General features: G+C 42.6%; 1 protein-coding gene across 5 annotated transcripts in view; it reads right to left on the bottom strand.

Moving 5' to 3' along the window:
• Window positions 1-15,726, bottom strand: part of LOC115574599 (bromo adjacent homology domain-containing 1 protein) — a 31,677-nt gene that overhangs the window by 10,206 nt on the left and 5,745 nt on the right. The window contains exon 1 of one of the 5 annotated variants that reach the window (XM_030406238.1): window positions 7,517-7,593. The exons of 1 other annotated variant lie outside the window; for it this stretch is intronic. The gene's annotated coding sequence lies outside the window, so the exon portion shown is untranslated. Of the gene's footprint in view, window positions 1-6,526; window positions 7,052-7,198; window positions 7,368-7,516; window positions 7,594-15,726 lie in introns of those variants that run through there. 3 more of the 5 variants (XM_030406239.1, XM_030406241.1, XM_030406240.1) reach the window with 3 other exon arrangements.

Below are 15,726 nucleotides of genomic sequence, written 5' to 3' on the forward strand. Positions count from 1 at the left end.
TGCACAAAGTTGCCTAATGATGTGCGAATACAGCCGGGCGGTTCTGCGATCAGACTGAATTTATTTGATCGTATGGCGAGCTCCCGCTACTGTACGCCTGTTTGAGATCCTGTCATAATAACAGGCTTGTGAGTGTGTGTGTGAGTGTTTGTTTTACGCAGCGAGGGAGAGACTGCCGCTCGCTCCCTGTCATTCATCGCCTTATCACCTCATGTGCACAAAAGCCCGAAATCACATCTTGTTAAGGCCAATTGTGTCGTCTGAAAAGGAAAATGTCAAAAAGGCGATATCACAATATTAAGCTGGAGAAGACTGAATAAACAAGACGGCTGAAAGCTTCAAACCAGCAGATTCTTCCGCGTTAACGTGCAGAATCAGAGTCTTAATATCATATAGCGAGAGGGAGACTCGTGCGTCGTACCGAAACTCCCTCAGCTCATTGTGAAAAGAATTTAGCAATTAAACTCCATTCACAACAAACACGTAGCTCAGGGACTATTTGTTCAAAAAAAACACTCCCCGAGCTCCTTGTGAAATTGCAGCATTAACAACAGAACCATGGCTCATGTGTACGTTAAAGCATCGGGTCTTTAAATAAGGCATTTAAACACACACACACACACACACACACACACACACTGTGGTGCGCAGGGAAAAGGTAAAGCAGCATATTGTTTACGCTGAGGGTCGTAAAGATTTATCGTCTGCCTAACGAGACGCGTGGACGATAAAGATCTGCATTTAAAAACCGAACGTGCAGAGGAAAGAGAAGAGGAAAACTCTCGACGGCGAACACAATCGTACGTTTTCCTCCATTCAGCTTTTCCAGTTGTAAACTGAACGGATCGCCCTGCCCCATTACTCCCCATAATTAGCTATAATCGGTTGATGAATTCTCCCCCCGAAAGAGGAGCTGAGCATGCAAATAAGGAGGATTGTTTCCACAAAATTCATACTGTGTTTGTAAAAAGATGCTTTTTTTTTTTGCTCAAACGTAAATCGTACGCTTCTGCTTGGATTATTAAAACAGATTCTGTGACCGCCTAAATGTCACGTATGCCGCAGTTGTTTGTTCCTAATTTAACTATTTCCTCCAAAAAACCAAATCTAGTCCGACCGTGGGATCTGGATGTTAAGAGACATGCAAGGTCTGAGTGCGAGCTTTAATAATAAACGTACTTCATGTTAGTCGTGGGCACAGCTGGGGAAAGAAGCAAATTGTACAAAACTGGAAATGGGACCTTCCTCAATCACAGAGGCAAAGGGTTCAATTAATCATCATCCTGTAGTTCACCTGCACCGACAACAGATATGGGGCTCTTTCCCGGTCTTACTACCTTCTTTACACCCTCGTGAACCCGATCAAGCTGTCCACCTAAACACTGAATCAATACTTTACACCCTCACACCTCATTTGATTGTATTTTATGTTTTATGTTTCAGTTGTGAACGAGGGAGAAATGTCTACCACACCTCCTCCCTGCTGAGCGGGGCGGGAAGCACTGTTTTCATTTGTATTTGATTGTGGAAAAAAGACTGATCAGCTTCAATAAAAACATCTTTATAAATATATATCTTAACCTTTTCATGCACAAACTATTATATCAAGATGTGCATAACTTCTTTTTCCAATGTTTTATTTTGAAGGAGTGTGATTCAGGAGCGTTAAACCCTTTAATTCTTAGAAAACCAGGCAGGTAAAATAAATATCTTTCCGCTAATTTAGATGTGAGAAACACTTTCATCAAGATGTTAATTATTATTATTATTTTATTTTTTTTCTGTGACTGAAAACACATCTGTCCTCTCCAGCGGAGGTTATATGCCAAAGGGTGTTTTCAGCCGCTGAAATCTGACCGCTGATCTGTTTTAACTATTCAAGTGTAAATTATATCATGATTTAAATCTACAAAAAAAATGATGTGAAAATTAAGTGTTTCCTAAACCTCGTGTTGTAGATTTTGCCTGATTTTCTGAGAATAAAAAGGATTTAACCGTTATTTTAAAGGCATTTGGTGGATCTCTGATTCTCTCCACCATTTTGAATTTATGACACAACAATCAGTCAAAGTCACACCTCTTCTAAAAAGAAAATGTGTACAGTAGTCACTGCGGAGAGACACATACATTTCTATGTCCCGTTTGGATCATACCGTGACTCACACATATGATGTTTTTGATTTAAAAAAAGGTGGTTTTCGGTAAAGACGGTAAAAAAAAAACACATAGTTTTTGTGAATCCGCTCAGAGCTGCATCATCTCGCTCAATTTATAACACCAACACCAACATGGCTGCGGCCTCAGCACAGAAAAAACATCAACAAAAGGTGAAAATCACAGTAAATCTGCTCATATTGACAACTGCAATTACCCTAATATACACGAGCAGCACTACAATGTTTAAGTTACTGGTTTTGGTGAGCATTTAACGAGACAACGTCACTAACGAGGCTGCCGGCCGCGTGGTCATTATAATTATGTATTTTCACAGACGAACTTTGACTTTCTCAGCTTTTATTTTGACACACATCATATGTGTGACTCATGGCACGACTCAGACAGGATCATAAAAATATCTGTCTTTCTCCGTTCACTACTGTACATATTTTCTCTGAAATATGGTCCCATGGTGATCCACAAGACTTCTGCTCTCTACGTCTCTAAATGACAAAGACAATCAACTGGAATCCACCGCTCTGTAGTTCGGACATGGCCGAGAGACGCGGCTTAAAAGTGGGAGAGCTGGTTCTGGCAGAATCTGAGGGCGTACTCACTAAAGACTGCAGACATGCGTATGTACAGTACGTCTCTCTCCTTCTGTAGCTCTCACAGAAAAAAAAGCTTTTCAACATTCTCCAGCTCGTTCTGCACGGAGCTGTAGTTCCAGACTAACAGGCCGGGGCATCTGTTCAGACTAGCACGGCTGCAAGCGGCGCCGTGCAGCCCGATGCTCCGCGCAGATCTCGGACTGACTGGCGACTCACTCACAGTCGAAGCCCGACGAGATTTTTTTTTCCAACATGTTTGATTCTGTCCGCCCCAAAATCTGACTGGGCTTGTGCAGCGAAGAGGGCGGTCGGAGTCGGAAATGTCAAGAGCGATCCCGGCATGAGCCAATACAAGTTTAGCTCCGGGGTTAATTAAAATCAAGTTCAACTTCCAGAGCTGCAACCGCAGTGTTACAGCATTCAGCATCATTTATTTTTACATCCTCTGACTCAGAAAACACTCAGCAAAAATGGTGAGCGTGTTCATGAATGCCAACAGCAGGTAGTGTGTGTGATCCCTCATCTGTGTGTGTGTGTGTGTCTCCGTCTTCGCCCCCGTCACAGGGCGGCTGACTGCAGGCTGCGCTCCTCAGACGAGATCTAATCCGTTTTGTAGTGTGACCTTGCCGGGCTGAGACTGAAATTCAATACCAGAATGACATCCTTCAAGAGGGGTTTCACATCACACTTAGCTCTAGAATTCAAGAGAGAAACGACCGTAATCCCTCCCAGAATCTGTCGGGTGAAAAGATTTAAAAGCGCCTCAACGCTCGAGAGTCTGTATTTGTGGGTTCATTCAAACTTTTTATCCTGATTTTCCACCGGCGGTTGCGGGTCACTGCTGAGAAAGTGCAGGTGGGGAAAAAGCTGGAGGGGAACAACCTGTGAGATATTATCTCACGCCGCGGCGCTCGGGCCAAATGGTAATTTGGCCTCTTTAAACACGGTGCGGCCTGGTGATCCTCAGGAAGTAATCTCACATTTACGGGAAGATCAATGACCCCGCGCTCCGTCTCTAATCGGTTAGAGAGCAGATCATCAGCCCCTTTCAGAGCGCGAACGCCAGACACACTCGCAAAGATCTCCCGGGACTCCTGCTTGAGACGATGTGTGCGTACGACAGCAGCTCCAGATGTGTTTGGAGAATAATTCAACAGCGTGACGACGCACAAGGTCAAAAACTACCTGCAGATAATTTCATATTCTGAGAAACTGTAACTGTAGAAATCAGCGAGAAAAATGTCTTTGATATGAGAAGAAACTGTTGAGCACAAATCTAAAATAACCTGCGACAGAAACATGTTTAGTTTCATGGCAACACTTTAGTTAACGAGAATAAACTGTATATACAAATTAATAAATGGTTTATATTATGTTATTATGTAGCTGCCAACAGACGTAGGGAGGATGTTTATTTAGTCTTAGTTAATATATTAATGATCTGTAACAGTATATATAGTTTTTGTCTGTATAATCTATAATCGTGTCGTTAGCAGTTTTAAATACATCTGTAAGATTTTTCAGGCCCTGTGAAGCGATTCAAACTCAGATCTTCAATATTTACAATGTTAATGAGTTTATAATACTTATAAATATTGACCTTTACCATGACTGAATAATATTGAAATAAGGTCTCCAGATGGAACACTGATTGAAGCTAGAAAGGTGGCAGGGTCCGCTAACGTGCAAACAAAGTGAAGCCGTGTGAAACTGTCTGTTCCTTTGAGGTCAGTTTGTTCATTCAGTCATGAAAACAAAGAGAGTCCGTTTATTTAGTTTGTTAATCTTCTGATTAAAATTTCCACATAATGCTGCTTTAATTTCACTAGTTTCCAGTTAATCTGGGTTCCTTATCGAGGTCATCAATCCTTTGTAGATTAGGGGGTTTCTAATTGTTTTTAATTAATTACAATTACAGGATATGTATGTACATTTATAAATGCATTTAAAACAACATAAAAATTAGATTATTTACTTTCTGAACTGTGTTATATTGTGATATCAAGCATGTAATAGCCTCTTCATAGAGCCCCGATTAACATTAATCTGTAAGACACTCATAAGCACATAAAAGACGTCCTCATGTCTTTTCACAGCGACACTGCAGCGCGTCGTAAAACACTTTCTGTTTATATACAGCTTATAAATGATTAATGGGCGGGTTTAAACAAAGTGTTACTTTATCCCTCTGTTTGGAAGTTACAAGGGTGTAGAGGAGGAACCATATATTTAGTTTACTATATTTTATCAGAAAATCACTGATACCCTTTAGAGATATTTGTGAGGTCACAGTCCGTTCGCCCCGTCAGCAGCAGCTGACGTAGCACCAGATTACGTAGCAGCTTCTCCCCTCAGGCTGTGACGACTCCTGAACACTCCACCATAAAAAAAAACAGTTTCTCTTGTGCACCATGAAGAGATTTCAACTTGCATTTCATTTGTTTAATCCTGTGTTGTAGGATGACAAACTAGAACGGCACTCAGAGGAGCTCGCACCTCCACTGAGGCCCGACAGTCCCCTTTAATTAAATCAAGCTCAATCCAATATCAATTAAAACGTAATTAAACCCACTAGATCGGGATTTCTATTTGCATCACTCATAGATACCAGACGCCTGAATATGCCCATAGACCCCGTCGTCCATCCGGGTTTACATGAAACATCACATTTTGTGTAATCCTGATGACAAACCAACCAACGAGCAAACAGACACAGCTGAAAACACGGCCTCCTCGGCGGGGGGCGATAATAAACAGGCATCCTCCATGTTTGTATAAGCTGCTAAACAATTAGACATATAAGAGCCAGTACATGAGTGAACTGGTCAAATTAATTAGTGTCCAATATTTTCACCAAAGAAAGAATGAAGTGTGATTTAAATGCGGAATAAATGTAAACAAACGATGATGTCCCAACAGATCTCGGCAATGTTTCTTAAATAAAAGACCAGAGACATATAACCTCACTTCAGGACCAGCTTCCCCCTCTAGAATAATTCCCACAGAGTCCCTAATGTCTTGACGTTTCTTCTTGAATACAGAAAACCTCTTTGAGCATCCAAATCAAATCAATTCTAGCCCGCAAAACCACAATCACATCGCCTCAGTGGGCTTCACAGGTCTGCACAGAGAGCGACACCGTCTGTCCTCAGAGCCTCGAATCCCCTGAGGAGAAACTATCCGAACAATCAGGCGACGGCAAATCAGTTTTTAAAGCCGAAACTTAAAGGAGCAGTGAGGAAATTCAAACCCAGAAATGCAATATTTAAAAAATATGAATGAGGAAACAATACGTGTTTATTCCATAACCGATTAAAAAAAGCTGTTCTCAGATGGAAAATAAGATCCTCAGAAGAGCGCTGTTTGAAGCTGGACAGGTGGCGGGGTCCGCCACATGTAAACAAAGTACAACAGTGTGAAACTGTGTCGTCCTTGAAGGTCAAATCAGAAGAGAACGGTCTTCATTAGCTGATGTACTCATATTACTACATTACACTTGCATGTGGCGGACCCTGCCACCTCTCCAGCCTCACGCGGTGTTCTGGAGAGCTCGTTTTCTACTTGAGAGCAGCTTGTTTTGCTCAGTCTTTCGGTACAAAAATAGAAAAGTTTGTGCCAGCGCCTTTAAAATTCTGTGTTGGAATTTCTCCCCCTTTGAAAATGAAGGTGTCACAAGCAGAATGGGTGTCGTTTGTTTTTTTTTTTGTTTTTTTTAAAGGTGCCACAAGCCTAAAAAAGACAGAAAAAGCCTCACAAACCAACACAAGCAGCGTGCAGCACACCTTCCTCAACACAACTCCATCTCTGCTCCGGATCCCTTGGTAACACCGGTTGTCATCAGCCAACATCACACCTCCAATTACAACCCCGACACTTGCGCTTGCCTGTTTTTTTCCTTTTTTTTTTTTTTTTTGGTGAAGCGGGTTTTCTCCTTCCTAACTTTCACAGGAGCAGCTGGGTAACGTGGCCCAATCGGATCCACACGGACGACGGTGGTGCTGGTGGTGCTGTTGGGTGGAGGGGGATCTTCTCTTTACATTTCCCAGACAGCTGTGGTGAGGGGCACCGCCAACAGGAGGGCTAAACGAGACTCTCAAACATTAGCTCACTCTTGTTGTTCTTCTCTGTTTGAACACTTGATCTCCTCCATCCGCTGCTGGAAGATGACGCGGAAGCGCCGCGCCGCATGCTCGCCTCCATACAGCGGCGTGCGTAAACACACATACAGCAGGACGGGATGCAGCCCGAGCTCGACGTAGCTTTTTTGCCCATCTGAAGTAGCCAGCCAGGCTCTAAATATGGGCTGGAGAGGGGGGAGGAAGGAGGGAGAGAGGGAGAGAGGGAGAGAGGGAGGGAGGGAGGAAGGGGGGAGGCTACCCGAATACACACGCATAGACACACACCAAGCAGAAATAAAAAAGGGCAGTCACCCCTCCGGATCGCGTTTTTCTAGCCGGATTCCTCATTAACCGACGCGGGTTGTGTGCTCGCTCCGATCCCGGTCCTGGTCTGAGAGACCTCGGGAGGATTATGGCACGTAGCAGCCGGCAGCCCCCCCGGTGGATCGCTCCGCTTCTGGTGGTGCACGAAGCGGAAAGGAGGAAAATAAAATAATAATTCAAAACAAAAAATGGGGCTCTGTGGACGAGTGGCCGGTCAACTTCAAACATTCAGAGGCGAGGTAGCAACACAACACGCACACACACACACAGACACACACACACACACATCGAGAGGTGGGAACTTACGGCTCGCCGACACGCTTCCTCCTGCGGGTAGGAAAGAGGAGAGAGAGAGAGACGAGAGAGAGAGAGAGAGAGAGGGGGAGGCGGCTGTGTGTGTGTGTGTGTGTGTGTGTGTGTGTGTGTGTGTGTGTGTGTGTGTGTTGTGTTGAGAGACGGGAGAGAAGGACGCCGGACTGGTGCGATGGTGGAGCTCCGTGAACTGGGAGAGCTGGGGAGGAGTGAAGAGAGAGAGAGGACGGTATGTGTGTGTCTGCGTGTGTGTGTGTGTGTGCTCTTCCTGGTTGGGCTTCCACCACGATTTGCAAACAGAAAAACTTCATCTGGACCAATTGCCACACGGACCGGGCTTCGCTTGACACCCGCGTCCTCCAATGACGGACACACAGCCGCCCGTCGCGTAAAAGTGACCGCGCGTCCGCCGCGTTTTAGATCCCGAGATTCCGAGGAGACTCGCGTCCGCTGTGGCGCTACATCACGGGCGATGGATGTCACTGCTGCCCCCTCCACCTCCACCACCCTGTCATTTGTCGTGACCACGCTTGTTGGGAGAGGTCGGTGTGAAAGGTGAACGTGGAGGCAGGACGCGATATCAACAGTGTCCCACATGCTGCATGCTGAGATATCAGGCTCCCCCCATGTGAGTTTGTGACTTTGAAGCAGTTTAATGTGCTTTAAAGGGTTAAACTCATGGAATAATTCACTTTATTTGTGCATATTTTGCTAAATTCATCATTAAAAAGAGGCCAAAGAGTCACTTTTTTTCAAATTAAGCTCTCAATTAATAGCTTGGATCAGGGAGCAAGATGAACAGAATTAAACTACAGATCAAGCACGATATCAACAGTGTCCCGCAGGCTGCACGCTGAGATACGAGGCTTTAACTGTTTCCCATGTGAGTTTGTGGGATGTGAAGGAAAATAAACCCACCTAAAACTCACTTTGAAGCCAAAAATGTGCTTTAAAGGGTTAAAAATCATAAAATAACCCTCGAGAAATGATGTATAATCTTTAATTTTGTATATTTTTTTAACATCAATCGTTTAATAGTGGCTTAAGATTAACTTCATTTTATTTAAACTCTCAATTAATAGCTTGGATCGGGGACAAGATGAACAAATTACACTGCAGATCAACCTGCAGGCGATTTGTTCGTTCCCAGGCAACGAGTGAACTTTCTAACTCGACAAACCTCAAATCATTGGATGGCAGATAAACAAGGGGGATGCATTTGGATCGTTTCCCTAACAAGGAGAGATCCCATCCCCCCCCCCTTTCACCCTGTCATTTGTCGTGACCAGTCAACCGGCGCGCTGTTGGAGCGCGTCTGGAGAGATCGGTGTGAAAGGTGAAAATGGAGGAAGGCGTTTAAACGCGATGTCAACAGTGTCCCATAGGCTGCACGGTGAGATACGAGGCTTTAAACGCTTCCCCATGTGAGTTTGTGGGATGTGAAGGAAAGTAAACCCACCAAAAACTCACTTTGAAGCAAATCTAATGTGCTTAAATGGTCAAAATCATGAAATATTTTACTTTATTTTAGTATATTTTGTGAAATGAATCATTTAAAAAGAGGCCAAAGAGTGACTTTTTTAAATTAAACTCTCAATTAATAGCTTGGATCGGAAACAAGATGAACAAATTACACCAAAGATCAACCTGTGGGCGATCTGTTCTTTCGTTTCATTCCCTTGTTATTAGCGACACGTTCAAGGAAACAACAAGAGGAGGGGATTTTACCAACATGGAGGGATCGAATCCCCCCTCAAACCTCCCGAGTACAACCGCCAACATGTCCAGCTGAGAGGTGGCAGGTGTTTCTACACGTACAGAGAAAATACCTAAACTCTTAACATGAGACAAAGAAGTAAAATAAAACTCATGCATTAAGAATTTATAGAGATGATGAAGTGTTATCAGCTAAATGTGCTCAAGTATAGAAAGATAAAGTACTCGTGCTCACGTTAGGTGATTTAATCTGTAATAATAATTGATAAACTCAACGTTAGGGCCACAGCGAGGCTTTAAGAGGTGTATAAATGATCATCGCCGGCACTAAAGTTTCTAAAATGCTGTAATTATATTGACTTTTCATATTTGACTATTTAAACACGTTTAAGTGCTGATTCAAAGCCGCTCCGTCGCTGCTAATAAAACTCTGCTGGGGCCGCTCTGAAGCCTTTGAATATATTCAGTTTAATCTACCTAGAAGATACTCAAATTGTATTATGTTTTTTTTTTTTTTTTTTAATCTAACTGTGGAGTTTAATTTTCCTCTGCTGAGCTTCACAGTGAACATCAAGGACGTGATCTCAGCGTCCTCAAAGCCACGACCTTCATTATAGTTTACACGCATCGTAACCTTCAAAGTCACTGGTAACTAAAGCGGTTGATTAAATGTAGTTAGATAAAGACTTCTGGAATAATCCCCTCTTAAGGTCGTCAGAGTGGAAACCAGAGAAACCCGTCAGCATGATGACATTTCAACCCATGACCACTAATTAGTGATGGCTTCGTCACAACATGAGTACTCAGCACTCGTAAGAAGGACCGCACCCGTCTTTTAACTCGGCCTTCATTTTGATCTCAGCTGCACACCTGTCAAGTTTCACGACCCCCCTAACTCCGGCACCCTTGCTCGGACCACACCCGTCTTCAGACCGGGCCTTCACTTTGATCCCAATTTCATACATACATTGATTGATGGTAGTGGCTGCCATGCAAGGTGCCGACCAGCACATAAGGAGCAGGCTGGCATTCAGTATCTTGCCCAAGGACACTTCGATATGTAGACCAGGACCAGGGGACTCGAACCAGCGACCTTCCCCTAACAAGACGCTGGCTCTGCCCCTGAGCCACAGCCTCCCCATATACAACTACACTATATACCTGTGTGTCCCACAGGCAGGCAGGCAGTCATATAAACAACTGACGAAGTTCCTAAAGCGAAACTCGCGCCAAAATTCAACCAAGGCTTTTTTTGTGAATGTATATGAGTCAAACCGTCGTGTAAAAGTATAATTACAACGAAAGAGGCACTTTTAAGATTTACTGTATTTTCGTTTTCGGGTCAAACTCATTTGCAGTGGGAGTGCTACGGGCACTTTAGCGATAGCATCAAAATAGCTATTTTTAAAACAGTAAGAAGACTCGACACAACATGAAACTTTGCTCGTAGTATCACCAGGGTCTCTACACATGAACACCAGCACTGAGAACATTGTTTGGTTTACTAAAAAGAAAGTTTTTGAACAACTCACGTTAGCAGTTGCTTGTTCCGCTAGCCGCCGTCCTGGCAGCAGAGAAGTATCGATCTCCGAATGTGACGTAACATGGAGGACAGTTAAGGTGGAACTACTGTCTTCCGGCAACTACGTGACACGATATCTCACGTGACTTTTCCGGCTTTTTATTTTAGCTTTGTTTCTTATACGAGGCTCCTTTTTCAACTTAAAGGTCAATACTGTTTTTTGCTAACGACAAAACAACAAATTATCCTGCATTTATATGGAACTAAGCTTTAGGAGCGTTCCACCTTAACTGTCCTCCAGGTTACGTCACATTCTGAGATCGATACTTCTCCACTGGCAGGACGGCGTCCAGCGGAACAAGCTACTGCTAACGTGAGTTGTCCAAAAACCTTCTTTAGTAAACTCTGTGTACACAAACAATGTTCTCAATGCTCGTGTTCATGTGTAGAGACCCTGGTGATACTACGAGCAAAGTTTCATGTTGTGTCGAGCCTTCTTACTGTTTTAAAAATGGAGATTTTGATGCTATCGTCAAAGTGCCCGTAGCACTCCCATTGAAAATGAGTTTGACCCGAAAACGAAAATACGTTAAATCTTAAAAGTGCCTCTTTCCTCGTAATTATGCTTTTACACAAAGGTTTGACTCATATACACTCAAGTTTCACTTTGATATGGACACAAATGATCGACCCCTATGACACAAACACACAGACTTACAAGGTGAAAACATCACCGGCCAGCGCGGTCGAGGCTGGTGATGAAGGCAGAAAATGGAAAAACTTGAGTTAAGTGCAAGGACTTGAAATAAGTGCATGAGCAGAGTCGAGCTCACGCTGCCTCCACTCAACAGACGGGAACACTGAGGCAGGAAACAACATCTCAGTTGACTTCATTTAAGTAAGAAGCTGCAGTTGTCACGTAGATGTGTAGATCAAGTGTAGATCTCATAGGACGGAGCGGTGACACCTCAGTGTGTTCCTCGGTCCTGACTCAAGGTCCTGCTCGTCAACAGTGCGTGACATTGATCTGACACAGGATTGACTGTGTGAGTATATTAAAAGGAATAAATTACTTGCTGCTTACGTCTGAAACACACCAGTTATAAGCGTTGCATCTGAACATAGTGGGGTGTATTTTATCTTGAACATCTGTTGCACACAATCTGCCACCGTTCAGTACAGAAACTCTTGACAGTAACAGATTCTTCTTTTCTTTCTATTTCCGGCGATCGTTTTCAGCTGAATCCGTCGTGTAAAGATCATCGACGGGGGTCTTTTTCTTGTGTGAAACTTTACTTTTGAAAGATTTTAATGTGATCTGAAAAAAAAATAAAAATCGGAAAACCTGCTGTCAATAAAAGCGACCACTTTACCTGCTCCTTTTTTTTCTTTTTTTTTTTACTGGCACGAAACTGTGATGAAAGTCTGAGAGGCTGAAAGAGCTGAATCATACACTTAGCTCAATGGAAGGCTTCAATACTCGGTTATTACATCAATCCAAACCCCTCAAAAGGTGCCAGTTTTTATTGGTGGGAAAGAAACTCAAGTGATTGACACATTGTGTGATGTCAAATAATAAATGACTCCACATTGCAGCGATAACGATCCAATCACTTCTATTGTTACACGAACAACTCGTCACTTGTTGTTCATCTTCACATCTCCAGCAAACAACCTAAGAGATCAACTGGATGGTGTCAATTAGTTCACAAGGATTACACTAAAAGAGAAATACATCCATTTATAAAGTTATACACTCAATCCCGACTAATTCCATCGGAAGACTAGTGAACGATCACTTCCTCGAGCCTCTCCATGTTGGTTACAGTACATTTATATAATGAACGGTAGAAAGAATTAATGGACACGTTTACGGCAATTTCTCAAATCAGTCCTTTCGCTGCACATTTTCCTGCTCAGCATGCTTTTAACAATCATATTCCCATTATCCACAGGTACTGCCATTCACTCTGAATGATTCTGCAGCACATGCATCACCAGCAAATCTGAATATTCAAGAAGCTGTGGTGCTGAAAAAGAGAAAGGGCGTGGATGTTTTATAGATGCAATTACAACCTTTCCAGTGCCAAACAACAAGCAGGATGATTGGTGAACATACTGAACATTTAAGTACTGCACGGCCAGATACACGACTCCAACTGAATGAAAATACAGCGTTCATGGCATATGTGCTCACATCACCCTCCTGATCTGTTCAGTAGTTGTGTAGTAGTAGTAGTTTGTGTAATCCTGTTGACAAAGTCTAACCTTACAATCCATCCAACCTTTAAACAACCAACCAACCAACCAACCATGCAAGCATCCATCCAACCAACCAACCAACCATGCAAGCATCCATCCAACCAACCAACCAACCATGCAAGCATCCATCCAACCAACCAACCAACCATGCAAGCATCTATCCAACCAACCATGCAAGCATCCATCCAACTAACCAACCAACCATGCAAGCTTCCATCCAACCAACCATGCAAGCATCCATCCAACCAACCAACCAACCATGCAAGCATCTATCCAACCAACCATGCAAGCTTCCATCCAACCAACCATGCAAGCATCCATCCAACCATCCAACCAACCATGCAAGCATCCATCCAACCAACCATGCAAGCATCTATCCAACCAACCAACCAACCATGCAAGCATCTATCCAACCAACCAACCTACCATGCAAGCTTCCATCCAACCAACCAACCAACCATGCAAGCATCCATCCAACCAACCATGCAAGCATCTATCCAACCAACCAACCTACCATGCAAGCTTCCATCCAACCAACCATGCAAGCATCCATCCAACCATCCAACCAACCAACCAACCAACCAACCAAACGTATAACCAACCAACCAAACGTGTAACCAACCAACCAACCATGCAAGCATCTATCCAACCGACCAACCAACCATGCAAGCATCCATCCAACCAACCAACCAACCAACCTAATGTATAACCGACCAACCAACCATGCAAGCATCCATCCAACCAACCATGCAAGCATCCAACCAACCAACAACCAACCATCCACCCATATGACCAACCAATAAACAGACACGGGCGAAAAGAAAACGTCCTTGGCAGAAGTAATAATAAACTCTCTAAAACGACACCATGTCCTGACTCCACTGTAGTCCACTCCTCGGGAATTGTTTTTTCCTTTTTCTTGCGCGGACTTACCAGAAATCAATATTTTTTCAGATTGTTTCTCAACTAAAAATCACTGTTTTGTCCTATGAGGCAGTCAGAAGAATTGTTCTACAACATGGAGCCCAGCTGAGTAAAATTCTGATTGTTTAATATCACACATTCAGTGAAAAAAAAGAGTTGAACAGTCAGTAAACCTCACCTAGCTGCCTTTTCTTTCAATAGATTAAATGAGTGTTTGAGTGACAGAACCGGCAGTCGATCAGTTACCTACAATAAGAACAAGCCTACAGAAACACTGTATGAATGTTGAAATGATTACACTGCAGGAACTGCTAGAGAAGCTTATGTGGGTGCTTTTTTTATACTCTGGGTGGAATCAGTTGTACTAACAGTGAATCCTTCGCTCTCTGTGAAGAAGCAAACCACAGTGTTTTACAGCCACCTTTCAAGTCTCCAGGGGTGGAATGTTTCAACAGAAAGACAGACTTTGCGAGGAGAATAGCTTTTTTTTTTTTTCCTTCCTCTCTCCACCAGTTAGACTTTTAGTTCGCTCACTCAATGATTCACCTGAATATATTTTCATTCAGAGACACTAACGGAGACACACTGAGCTTCACTACCTGCAGCTGTTCATAAAGTTCTTTGAATTTCAAGAAGATGTAGTTTCGTCAAAACATTTGGAGAAAGAAAAAAAAAATCTACTCACAAAAACATTTCTTTGGTGGGGTTTTTTTTTCCTCATTTTTTTTAGAAACCAAAAGAAAACATCCTATCAGAGAACAACAAAGGGAAGTAAAGCAGCTCAACATGAGACACGACAGTGAACGCCACAAAACAAAGAGGCAAAGAAAAAAGTGCCTTAAATACACCAGTTACACCCAAATCTACCACTTCATTACACCGGGTGTCAGAACACATGCAGTCACATTAACACCCCAGATTTGTTTTTTAAAAAAAGGCTTCTCTCTCAGTTGATCTGTATAAAATCCATTCTAATGTCGACTTTTTTGTCATCAGCTTCGTCCATTCCTTACAACAACACGGGCCAGACGACCTCCATGTATTCTACATCCTGTTGTTGCAGCCAGACGGACCCGAAACCTCTTTTGTTCATTCACAATGATTCTGTGGGTAAACAGGCCCAGAATACAGAAAAGCTGGAATTTAATCATATTTTATGTTGTTCTAAAAGGATTTGCAATCATTTACTTGGTAACCCTTTATTATAACCTCAGTAATATATTATTTTATATTATTAGAACACTGATTAAACTTGAGTTGATAGTTCTTTGACTGAACAGACAATAAAATGCTTAAAAAACATTAAGGTTTATAAACTTTGTATTGGCTCTCAATTATATTAATAGATGAACTACACAGTATTTATTAATGATTAATTCTTCAAGTTTTATAAACATTTGTTGCAACTATACAGTAAACACGTGCTCAATAAATGGTTTTTAAAGCATTTAATTCTTTGTTAACAGTGAAGTAATTATTGACTGAAGTTTAAAGGTCATATTAATATTTTTTATACGTAGACGAATCATTAAAATAAAACAAATATGATGTTTGTAGAACTGTGTGGAATCACAGCATCTCTTTTCCTAAAAAACATCATGATTGTGCATTAGCAGCATTAGCATTAGCTAGCATAGGCAACGTAAACATTTGCAAGCTAGCGTTAGCAACATTAGCTGGTGCAACAACAACTGGCAGCCACTTGAAAGGTGCAGATGATCCAAAGACAGCAGTGATGTGACGTGAATGCCCCAGAGGAGGGAGATGAAACACCATTTAT

Source organism: Sparus aurata, chromosome 22 (assembly GCF_900880675.1).
Source record: "Sparus aurata chromosome 22, fSpaAur1.1, whole genome shotgun sequence".
Lineage (NCBI taxonomy): Eukaryota > Metazoa > Chordata > Actinopteri > Spariformes > Sparidae > Sparus > Sparus aurata.